Source organism: Amblyomma americanum, chromosome 7 (genome assembly GCF_052857255.1).
Source record: "Amblyomma americanum isolate KBUSLIRL-KWMA chromosome 7, ASM5285725v1, whole genome shotgun sequence".
Classification (NCBI taxonomy): domain Eukaryota; kingdom Metazoa; phylum Arthropoda; class Arachnida; order Ixodida; family Ixodidae; genus Amblyomma; species Amblyomma americanum.
The window spans coordinates 55,785,984-55,798,329 of record NC_135503.1 but is presented as its reverse complement, the minus strand read 5'-3'; positions in this window follow the sequence as shown (position 1 = coordinate 55,798,329).

Below are 12,346 nucleotides of genomic sequence, written 5' to 3'. Positions count from 1 at the left end.
GCGCTGCACACTATCTTACAGAATATATCCGCCCCCAGCCAAGGGGCCCTCCAAAGCGGTGGAGGTCATATGGCGACGCCTCCTTACTGGTACTTGCAACTCACCCAGTCTCAACCTAATAAGCCGCGGGTCTTACGACCCCGAATGCAAATTATGGTGTGGACATGCGCAAGCAATCCACCTGGCGATCCAAATGAGTGCCAACTATTGATGAGTGGGAGGCTGCACTGTTCAGCTCTGGACTCGACGCCCAAAAGCCCCTCGTAGCACAAAGAAAGAACTGCGCAAACGAGACACGGACGGGGATGAAGCAAAGAAGCACACAAACGCAGTGTTCTTTCGTGTAATAAACATAATTGTTAGTATGCGTTTGTGTGCGTCTTTGCCTCACCCCCGTCCGTGTCTCGCTTGCGCAGTTCTTTCTTCGGATTTATAATGGACCAACTGGCCTGACAAGTTTTCCTCGTAGCACAAGCCCGGACAGCAGCGGCAGCCGCTGGAGTCCCGGACTAGGGACCCCACCCACACATCCCCCACTCAAATCTCTCAGTTAAGTTTTCATTCATTAGAGTCCCATTACTAACCTCTATAGAGTGCCTCGATGCATCGTTTCTTTACGAACGAAAAGATGCATCGAGGCACCTACTAAACTCCGAATTTTAGCACATCCGGAGCGCCACATTTTGTCACACAGATTCTATGGAGAGTTTGGCGACTGCTGATATAAAAGAGCTCAGGAAAGCTATAACCACACCGAGCTAGGCACATGTACACGCAGACGCATTATGAAGGGGACACCAAGTTCGCTTACAAGAAAAAATGGTCTACTATTTCTGCACTTAAGTTGAAAACGTCTAGCGGGTATTATTTGCAGGGGAAAAACTATTTAGAAACGACAGAAATGTGCCTTGTTCGCTCATACCTGCGGACTAACCATTGAACCAATACCAAGTCCAAAGAAAATCCCTCATAGGCCTCCCCATGAAATAAAAAAACCAGTCTATCTCGCGGCAACGCTTTCCAAGGTGGCTCATAAATGATGGTAGCCACACTCGGGTACATGGTGAGATCTTCTGGCTGCTAATTCGCTACACGTGTCCCCGGCTTCGCCCGCCTATGTGCATATGTTTGTCGAGTCAAAAAGCGCGCACATGGTCTCCGTGGCTGCTTTCGCGGCCTTAGGGGCCTCGGTAATCAGGCGCTTTCCATAGCTTTCCTCGACATCAATCTCGGCTTACTTCGTAGCTTTTGGTGCCTTACGTTCCACCGCATTCAGCCGCTACTCAGCATTAAAATGCTGGGGCAGCGGCAGTCCTCGCCCGCTCTTCAGTGGCCTTGGCATAGATTCGCTGCACAGAACGAACGGTTGACGAATACGACGATTTCCAGCGCATAGAGTTTGAGTCTACCAGTCAGAACACGAAGAGCGAGAGGCTGCGAGGTGTCTGTAGGCATTGGTACACGAAGCTGTTGTTTATGCTGCCGCTAGTTCGACTCCTGCGGGGACCGTTACCGTGAAGCTCTTTATCTCTTTGATACTATTCTGACGGAAAAGTTCGTAAGTCATTCGTATAAGTTCGCTTTCAGGTTCGCCGCGATTTCCGGACGACGTTCGTCTTCGTCTGCCGAACATGCGAGCTATATATATAAGCACGTCATGCCTTAAGAATAAGTAAAATCATGTACTATGTTCCGACGCCATATAAGGAATCACAGGCACTCGAATGAAACGCCGACACAAAGCATTCCTATTTTGCTTTTCGAGACATCTAAAAGGCGTAAAATAAAGTTTTCCAACTCAAATTAAGCAAGCAGTTGACACGGCTTCGCAAACTTCGCTCCGTCTCCGCCTTTGTCGAAGGGCGAGAGTGTATAAAATGTCGTGAATACGTTGACGGTCGTTGAAGAGTAAGCAACCGATGAACGAAGAACAACTGAATTTAATACTGGGTAAAAGAGACAGCTTACAAAAAGGTTCGATGCGTACAAGGTTCGTTTTGCGACTGACGCTTTCGCCGTTGTCTCGTCGCTCCCACGGTCTGAGCCGCCAGACACCTCCCCTCTCGCCACTCGGGGACTCCGGCGTTGAGAGATGCTCTCCAGGGAGAGCGGCCTTGCGTGGCGCAGGGGGACGCGGGGCGCCCTCCTCGAAGGGCACAGACGGTAATAAATAAGTCCGAATGTTTCCGCAAAGCGGGGAATCGGTCTCAGAGGTCGACGCACGGAAAACCGTCTTTCCACGAAACATAACGTTCACAACACATTCCCGCCCGAAATGGCACTGACATTTCACAGCCACACTCACTTCACAAGCTCTAACGGATAGAGCAGTTGAACTGGACGACGCAGGGTTGCTCCTCCGGGAAGTCGCACGATGCATGACCGCACTCGCCCGTCACGCCCGGGAAAGGTCGCGTCAATTAGTGCCATCTTCCAGAGCTGTCTTGGCTGAAGAGATTCTTTAAGCAGCACAAGATCGCCTGCCTGTAGACTCCGGGTGGGGTTCTTTCGGTGAAACTGTGATGCTTGCAATTCCTTCAAGTACTCATTCATCCACTGCCGCCAGAATCCGCGCAGCAGTCGAGACCTGTTCGTGAACATTTGCCGTAGGGTCGCACCAGTAATGGCATTCAATTCGACATGCGGCACATCTGGCAGTGAGGTCAGCCTCTTGCCGGTGAGAAACGATGCCGGGCATAGCGGCTGAGGTTCGTTTGCTTCGGTGTGTACGTGCGTGAGTGGACGAGAGTTCAGGATGGCTTCCACTTCAGTTAGCGTTGTGGTGAGCTGTTCAAAATTGAGACAACTAGTTCCTAGCGTTTTCTTTAAGGCTTTCTTTGTCAGGCCGACAAGTCGTTCGTAGAAGCCGCCCCACCAAGGCGCGCGTTCCACTATGAACTTCCACTCAACTCGGCTGTTCGCGAAGTAGTTTTTCACTTCGTCGCTTCTGATAATGCTCCAAAGAGTAGCTAGGTCCTTGCTTGCCTTCTTAAAGGTAAGTGCATTATCACTGTAGACAGTATGAGGTACACCTCGTCGGGCGATAAATCGGCGGAAAGCCAAAACAAAGGAGAGTGTAGACATGTCACTCACCAATTCAATGTGGAGCGCTCGGGTGACGCCACAAGTGAACAGAGCGATGTAACACTTTGACGCACCATTCCCCTTGACAAGTAAAGGACCGGCGAAGTCAACTCCAGTCACTTGAAACGGGTGAGCCTCTGTTATTCTGTCCCTTGGAAGTGGCGCGCAGACCTCGTTGGCTGGTTGTGCGTGGTAGCGCTGACAGATAACGCACTCCTTGACTATTTTCTTTACCAGCTGTCTTGCGCCAATCACCCAGAATTTTTCTCTGAGTTGAGTCAGAGTATCGCGGATGCCTCCATGCAGCACTTGTCGGTGGCATTGTTTGGCTATAAGCATGGACAAGTCACTGTGTTTAGGCAGAATGATAGGGTGCTTGCTGTCATAAGTCAGTTGGCTCTGTTGAAGCCTTCCGTGCACTCTAAGAACACCGTGACTGTCGAGCTGCAAGGACACATTTTTCAGCGGTGAGTCTGAAGGGATTCTCTGGCTCTTTCGTACGCACTCTACTTCGTTGGCAAATCTAGTCCGTTGTTCATGAAGAATCCAGTATTCCTCTGACCTCTTTAGCTCCTCCGTTGTCAGTGGTCCGGATTCGCTTTTTTGGCGTCGTATTTTCGCGACAAATCGCAGCACCCAGGCGGTCACTCGAGCCAAGCGTGAGAAGGAACTGAAATGTCGCATTTCCGTCAAGGCGTCCGCTGCCGGTGTGGCTGCGGCGGCGGGCAGTGCCTTCGTTTCCCTTCTTCGCTCCAGCTCCGCCTCGGTGTATGTAGGCGCGATTCCGCACTGAGGCCAGTAGCATTCCTCCATGCAGATCCACCGTGGACCCGTCCACCAAAGCTCGTTATTCGACAGCTTCTGTGCGGGTAGACCGCGGGTAAGGAGATCTGCAGGATTCTCCTTTCCTGGGCAATGCTTCCAGGTAAATTCTCCAGTCAGCCTCTGAATATCGACCGCGCGATTGCGTACAAACTGCTGCCAGCGATCGGCGTTCCCCTGAATCCAATGTAATGCGATGGTTGAGTCTGTCCACAAATGGACATTTTGGGGAGGTTCCTCTAACTGGCCGAGAATGTAGCGACCTAATCGTGCAGCCAGCAGGCATGCCGTTAGCTCCAGCCTAGCTAGGGTAAGTTCCTTAATTGGAGCGACCTTAGATTTGCTTATTAGTATTGTCGCACTACCTTCCTCGCCATCTGTCGTCAGGTAGGCGACCGCTCCATAGGCGACTGGGCTCGCATCTGCAAAAATGTGCAGACTGGTTGCTGCGTCTCCACCTGCTTTTGCCTTGTAGTATCGCGGCACCTTGACCTCAGGGAGGTAAGACAGTTCGTCAAGCCACTTTGACCACTCCGCTGCAATTCCTTCGGGCAGGGCATCATCCCATTCGATATTCAGGCGCCAAAGTTGTTGAAAAAGTACCTTCGCTCGTACAATGAAAGGGGATAGCCACCCTAGGGGATCGTAAATCCTTGCTGTGGTTTGTAGTACGGATCGTTTGGTGGGTGGTTCTGTCGTGGAGATTCTATCGGTGCAGGGGCAGAATGTCAGCAAGTCGGTACTTGGTTCCCACGTGAGGCCCAACACCTTCAACACTCCTGATAGATAACCCAGCGGCTTGGCTCCCTTCGAGTCTTGCTGAAATCTCTGACAAAGCTTTTCACTGTTAGATGCCCATTTGTGCAGCTGCATCGAGGCCGCTCCGAAAATGGCGTTTGCCTCGTTGTAGAGATTCAATGCGGCCTGTTCGTTTTCGGCTCCCATCAGTATGTCATCGACATAAAGGCTGCGTTGCAGTCGACTAGCAGTGATCGGGAACTGTTCTTCCGTGTTCTTTAAGTGATGTTGGAGAGTGGCAGAGAGCAAAAACGGACTGGCAGTCGTCCCGAATGGAACTCGTTTCATGCGCCACGTCAGAATTGGTGGAAGTGGACCACCTGGCTCAGGCTTCGTTCCGTACCACAAAAAACGCAGGGCATCTCTGTCCTCAGGTCTCACTGAGATCTGTAAAAACGCCTGCTCGATATCAGCTACGAGAGCTATCTTATGCCTGCGGAAGTTGAGCAGCATGCCCACAAGGTCGGCCGTTAAATTTGGACCACTTTCCAGGTTGTCATTCAGAGATTTTGCTGACCTATTGTGAGACGAGGCGTCAAAAACAACACGCAGCTTGTGAGCGCCGCGGATTACAGCCTGATGCGGCATGTGATATACAGTGTTTGCGCCACTGTCGTTCGTTTCGACGATCTCTGCCATATTCAGTGCGCTGTACTGTCTTATAGCCGCATCATAATCATTCAATAGCTCTGGAGAGTTCTGCAGGCGTCTTGTCAGCTGGTGTAGGCGTCTGAGAGCAACCTCTCTGTTATCCTCTAAAGCCGTAACAGGTTTCCAGGGGAGGGCTACCTCATAACGACCCCCCTTCAGCTGTACCGTGTCCTCAAAAAACTCCACAGCAGCATTTTTTCCGGTCTTTGCCTCATTGTCATTTATCCCAATCGATTCCAATGTCCAGAATTTCGTCAATATGTCAGTTGTGCTTATTTCCGTGACCGAGGTTCGCAGGGTGATCGTTTGCATGCAGTGGGGCCCTTCGTCTATGCCTTGAACTGGTCCTTGAATGGTCCAACCAACAGCTGTTTCAACGGCTCTCAGTTTTCCGTCGATCTTTGTGGATCGGCCGGTCGTTAGCTCCCAAATGTGATCGGAACCTATTAAAAGCCCAATGTTTCTAGGCCCTCCGTCGTTGCTAAAATCGACGGGTTCGTAGCCGAGTATTCTCAGCCTGTCCGTCAGTGTCACGGGTGGTGTTGGGATATGCTGATCGCAAATTACGTCTGTCTCCAGAACCTCCAGTTCGCAAGTTTTCCCCTTTTTAGTTTTCACCTTGACCATAACTCGCCTGAATAATTTTTCTTCTTGGTGACCGCCAAAGACCCCCACGGTCAGCATTTCTTCTCCGAGAAGTCTGCATCCTATTCTTTTCGACGCTTCCGATGTGATGTACGAGCGTTGGCTTCCGCCATCGAAAAGGACTCGCAGTTGCGTCCAGGTTTTTTGGCCACCACAGTTAACTGCCGCAGTTTGCAGTAAGACGGTCCTCATGGGAGCGGATTCGGATCCTGTTGTCGACGTTTCAAGGCTAACCTGTGCGTTTGTGACTCCATTAGCTGCTTCTCTTTTGCGAGCTACCAAGTAGGAAGGGTCACATGTTGAGGTAGCGTGTCTCTTCCCGCACTTCATGCATTTCATGTACACATTACAATTTCTTGAACGATGCCCTTTTCGTGTACATTTAAAGCATCTTCCTGCCGCTTGTAGAAGTTGTTTCTTTTCGTCTATGCTTTTCTGTGCATCGCATTCATGCGTCTGATGCTCCTCAGCCTTGCAGAAGAAACAGCCTTCCTTCGTTATATTTTGGTGCAGGGCTGCAGCGGTCGAAAAAGGCTTATTCATCTTTTTGGAAGGCGGCTTCGTTTTCTCCTTTCGACTGTCATTAGCGCCTTTAGTTATATCCATGTTCCTTAATGCAGCCAGATTTTCTCGACTTTCCACTTCGACCCTCAGGAAAGCAATAAGGCGTGAAAAGGACGTCACAGTACCTTTTTTAGTTTCGTTAGAGCTTTCCGAAGCGTCGTCGGTCGTTGATTCCTCGTCCTCGTCCGAGGAGCTAGTTGTCGCGATGAGGCATTGACGGCTGTAGTCGAGAAGGATGTCCGTTGGTAAAGCTCGTTGCACAATCGGCATGAGCAGTGAGCTGTAGGAGTCATGCCTTTGACCCAGTGTCTCCAAGCCCTTGATGTGCGCAGCCAGAGTATCGTACAGGCGACGAAGTCCGCGTACGTCGTCCGAAGAGCGAACTGGCTGTATATCAATCAGCTTCTTCATATGCTCTTGGATTAGGAGCTCTTCGTTGCCGAAGCGCTTCTTGAGGAGCTCTACGGCGTCGCTGTAGCACCGTGCGGTTGGTGGAAGTCCGGCGAGTGCAGCAGCGGCGTCACCTGTGACCGATGCCCTCAGGTAGTGGAACTTGTCGACAGATGACAGTTCTTCGTTCTTGTCGACTACTTCTTCGAACACTTCCCAGAAGGGCTGCCAGTCGTGTCGCCGTCCGCTGAATCTCGTGAGCTCCAGCCTTGGCAGTTTGAGCCTAATCTTGGAGGTCGTTGTGGCCTGAGCGGCGTTATTCTCGTGCTGAGTCGTTGGTGGGTTTCCAGTCGGGTTGGAGATACACTGTTGCAGCTTTGCCAAGACGGTTACGATGCGATCGTTGTATTCGAAAATCTGCTCGTACTCCGTCTCGGCCTGATCATCATCCAGTATCTCCTCGAAACGACTGTTCACAGCGTTGAGCTCAGCATGGAGAGACATTAGTCGAGCGTGCAAGACACTAGCATCGCTCTGAGTTAGCCCATCTAGACGCTCGAGGCATTCATTGACAAGCTTCGTTACTTGAGTGCGCAATACCTTTCGCTTCTTGCAGATGTGCTCCATCGTTGTACCAGTACCGTTGTGGATCACCGGAATTGCTTCAAATAACCAAAGGATGAGACGACTTCATGTAGCAGCGTTGGATCTGTTGAGATGACAGGCCACAATAAGGCGAATATCCACGGTTCGTTGTTCGCAATTTCGTCTCTTCACTTCCCGTCCCGGGTTTCGGCACCAAAACTTTTGTATAAAATGTCGTGAATACGTTGACGGTCGTTGAAGAGTAAGCAACCGATGAACGAAGAACAACTGAATTTAATACTGGGTAAAAGAGACAGCTTACAAAAAGGTTCGATGCGTACAAGGTTCGTTTTGCGACTGACGCTTTCGCCGTTGTCTCGTCGCTCCCACGGTCTGAGCCGCCAGACACCTCCCCTCTCGCCACTCGGGGACTCCGGCGTTGAGAGATGCTCTCCAGGGAGAGCGGCCTTGCGTGGCGCAGGGGGACGCGGGGCGCCCTCCTCGAAGGGCACAGACGGTAATAAATAAGTCCGAATGTTTCCGCAAAGCGGGGAATCGGTCTCAGAGGTCGACGCACGGAAAACCGTCTTTCCACGAAACATAACGTTCACAACAGAGAGCTGTCGCGATCGTCCTTTGCTCTTGAATGGGTTTCGCGCGCTCTGTTCATGGCGTAGAAAAAAAAGATCCAAAATTATCTGAAATTTCTGAATATTGCGTCATTTGCGGCTTTCTTTGTCGCAGTGCTACTTTCTAACCGAAAAATTTTGCGACACTTTAATAGTTTCAAAATTCTAATAACTAATCTCAACTAAATAATAAAATCAATGTAATGTAAAAAAAAACATCTGATTGTTCTGGGCTACCAGCAACAATGGTGTTGAAATTTAAACCACGAAACATGGATCCCCCCCGCTTTTTTTGTTGTTTATAACCTCAGATCAAGTTGCACGAGACGCCCTGTATATATTTTTTGACCAGCTTCGGAGTACAATTAATTTTTAACAATAGAAAACGTATGGAAGGATCTGAGATTATACTTTGTTTCTGTTCCCCAGAACAGAGCGTAATTTCAGCCGGTTCCGTGGCTAGGTTCCATTGCTTGTCATTTATTAGGAGTGTGCAGCTGCGCCAGTCACGCGAGGCACGGCCTCTAAAATGACCTGTTTCGTAACAGTTGCGGGACTTTGCCCGCGCGATTATTATTCGCGGAAAGCGATCTTGTCATATTGATTACAAAAGGAGAGTTTCGCGCAGAGACCGCTAGAGGCGCTGCGGTAGCACACGTCTCTAGGGTGCTTCGATGTTCAGGCACCCTCCACGGGTACCAAAGCTGCTCGCTACTGTCTTTTTGTTTCGTAAAGCCGCGGAAATCATTAAACGCGCAAGAAGTGACCATCAGAAAAACAATGTAGCCAGCAGACACCGGTGTAATCTATCACAACAGACATGTGACGAAGGCGACGATGAAAGCAGAAAAGCTAAGTCTGAAGGTGGAAACTAACACTCCCTACATTTTTTTTTGTTTTAGCGCTCATTGTAATTACGACCGACCGGCGCCATGGCACCTCCAAACCAATCTTCTGCTTCTCTATGTGGGGCCGCTGTTAAACCAATGAAGGGCCGTCTTTTTGTTGTTGATGCCTCTGATGGAATGGCAAATAGCCACGAGAGGATTGGTAAGGTTCAGTGCAGACCTAAGTAGAAGAAAAATTCGCCTTACCTTAAATCACGCGGTGCACAAATAAAGATTTAGAAACCGTATTACTTGCTTGAGGAGCTGCAAGCACCTAATGGAAGCAAACAGTCGACGGTCTGTAGCATCCGGACCTTTGAATGGGCTTCCTTACGGAACGCGTTTCTGCTTCCTTTATCCAATGAAGGACTTTCATTTAAGGTATAAGCGGTTTCAACATCGTAATATGTCGTAAGCAGAAGCACCCGCGTTCAGTGGCTACCGATAAGGTAAGGACAATGTCATGATCGGGCCTGCAGCAGACCAGGAGACGCTACGGTGGCCAGCATATGTTGCCGCAGCGAACCTGTAAAACGGCCACTTCGGGGAGCAGTGTCACTGCAGCCCTTTTCGACCTCGCGAAAACACTGCATAGAACCTCGCGAGGCTCCCGTATAACCGCTATAACTCGTGAGGCAGAAGAATACGCGAACACGCTAGCCCGCGCAAACTGGGCAACCTTTTGTAGCAACCTCAAGGGTACATTAAGCACTAAACGCACGTGGTCCCTCTTACGCGCTCTCTTAGATCCAAAAACCACTAAACCCCAGACACAAGTAAACACACAGTCTAATACAACTTGAGGTCCAAAAGAGCACAGACGTAATTGGCCAACTACGGGACACTTATATACCCACATACCCTCAGTCAGCAGATCCACCCAATCTACCTCCACCCAACCCGGAACTTAATGCCAACATTATCTTAAGCGAAGTCCGCCGAGCACTCTTTAGTATTCACCGCTCTACGGCGCCGGGGCCGGATGGCACAACGTACAAGGCACTACTCAATCTGGACGAAATCTACTTCCAGGAACTCACAGAGCTCTTTAATAACCACTGGCACAGACGCTCCCATCAGCCTAAACCCATGCCAGCATGCGATTTACACCCAAGCCGGGCAAACCCCTCACCCTTCAACATTTGCGTCCCATCTCCTTAACGAACTGTGTCGGCAAGCTCTTCGAGCATGTTATTCTCAATCGCCTGCAGACGTTCCTAGAAGCAACAGGCTTTCTCTCGAACGTTCAATTTGGCTTCGGTCCAAACGTCTCCGCGCAAGACGTAGTTCTCGCCCTTAAAGAGTCTCTCTTTTACACTAAGCGCCGTACAGCCGCTACGCGAGCCATACTGGCCCTGGATATTCATAAGGCTTTCGACACAATAAGCCATGACTATATCCTGACTACATTAGCCGCCACGGGTTGCTCGCGGCACCCACATATGGCAATGTTTTCGGGCCTTCCTTCAGGGACGCACGGCAGAACTCCACCTTGGGGATGTCGCCTCGCAGCCTTTCCCCCTGCCTAACCGGGGAACCCCACAAGGCGTGGTCCTATCACCTTTACTTTTTAGCATTGCCCTAGAGCCACTGGCAAAGGCCCTTGCTGCTATCCTAGGGCTCCACACAGCCATGTACGCAGATGATATTGATATGTGCCACTGTAGAAGAAGTAGAAGCGTCTGCATTCATAGATAAAGAAGATGGTTCTCTCTTAGCGCTGCCTTTTGAAAATTTTCCGCATTCAAAAGAGCGTTTGGGTATTTTCATATCTTTAATTATTTAATTCTCAGATATTCTCTCCAAATATTTTGTTTCTTCTTTTTCTTTTAATTTACCCTGAAATTTCACCCAAGGCACAATCATCAGCTTGACACCAGTTTACCCTATTCGGTGGGGTCTCCCCACTGAACCCTGGCCAATCCCCCGTCGTGGGTTTGAGCCATGTGACCAAGACAACAACAATTACAACAGCGCTGTCTTTCTAAGCCCAGAAGGACGGGATTTGAAGGCGCAGGCTCCTTTTCCCAGCCATGTAGCCCTAGCAAGCCCAGCACCAGGCCGGGCCATAGCTTGTACCCATTTTGAGGAAACCGGTGGACAACCGTCCGGCAGTGGGAGCCGAACCCACCACCTCCCGACGCCGAGGCGGGTGCTCTACCACGAGGCCATGGCTGCGGCTGCGAGGCCACGGCTTGCAAGAATACGACTTAACAGTCGTCTATAAGTCGGGCCGTAAGCATCAGGATGCGGACGGTTTGTCGCGCGCGCCTATCACAATCGGTCCCGAAGAACCCGCCGATGATTTTCTTTTCGTGGGCGCTGTTGGTACCACCCAAGTGGCGCAGCTTCAGCAGGCGGACTCGGAGTTCGCGCCGCTCATCGATTACCTCGAAGACGTCGACGCTCGCATCCAGCGTGTTTTTCGTCGCGGGCTCTACACCTTCACTTTACAATCTGGCGTTCTCTACAAGCGCAACTTCGCCAGCAACAAAGAAGCGTTCCTGCTTGTCGTACCATCCCAGTTGCGACCAGAGATTTTGAGTGCCTATCATGATGCGCCCTCCGCCGGCCATCTCGGAGTAAGTCGCCCAGTAGCGCGGATTAAACAAAAGTATTATTGGCCCAGGTTACTTCCATCGGTGCGGGCCTACGTAAAAACATGCCGTGACTGCCAACGTCGGAAATCTCTTCCGTTGAAACCAACCGGATTTCTTCACCCCTTCGGAAGATTTTTTTTCTCATCTAATAAATTTTGTTTCCATCCGTCCATCCTCGCAAGGCTCCATTGCGGTACCTCTTTCTTCATTTCTTCTATCACTCCCTCCTTTATCCTTTCCCTTACGGCACGGTTCAGGTGTCCGCCGATATGTGGGACCAGCGCCTCCTCTAATAGAGGAGGAGGAGGCGCTGGTGAGAAAGATAGTGCGCCATTTCCTTTCCCCGAAAGCCAATTTTCATTACCATTTTCCTCGCTAGACTTCGCGAGAACACTGCATCCAACACGCGCCAAGAATATCCTATACGTGCGCTTCACGTTCCATCTGGCGCGGCACTTCTGTGCCCGGCAGTAATCAAACATTTCGACCCTGCGTGCACAGTGGAGTGCACTGCAGGGAGAGGTCTTCGGACATTTACCACATGGTGTGGGCATGCCAATCAACTCCGCATCTTCCCCCTATCCTCAACCCTGCCCGGGAGGACTGGGAGGCGGCCCTGCTCGGCTGCTCTGACCTGGCGAGCCAAAAGGCCTTGGTCGGGCGCGCCCGAGCAGCAGCTACCGCCAATGGA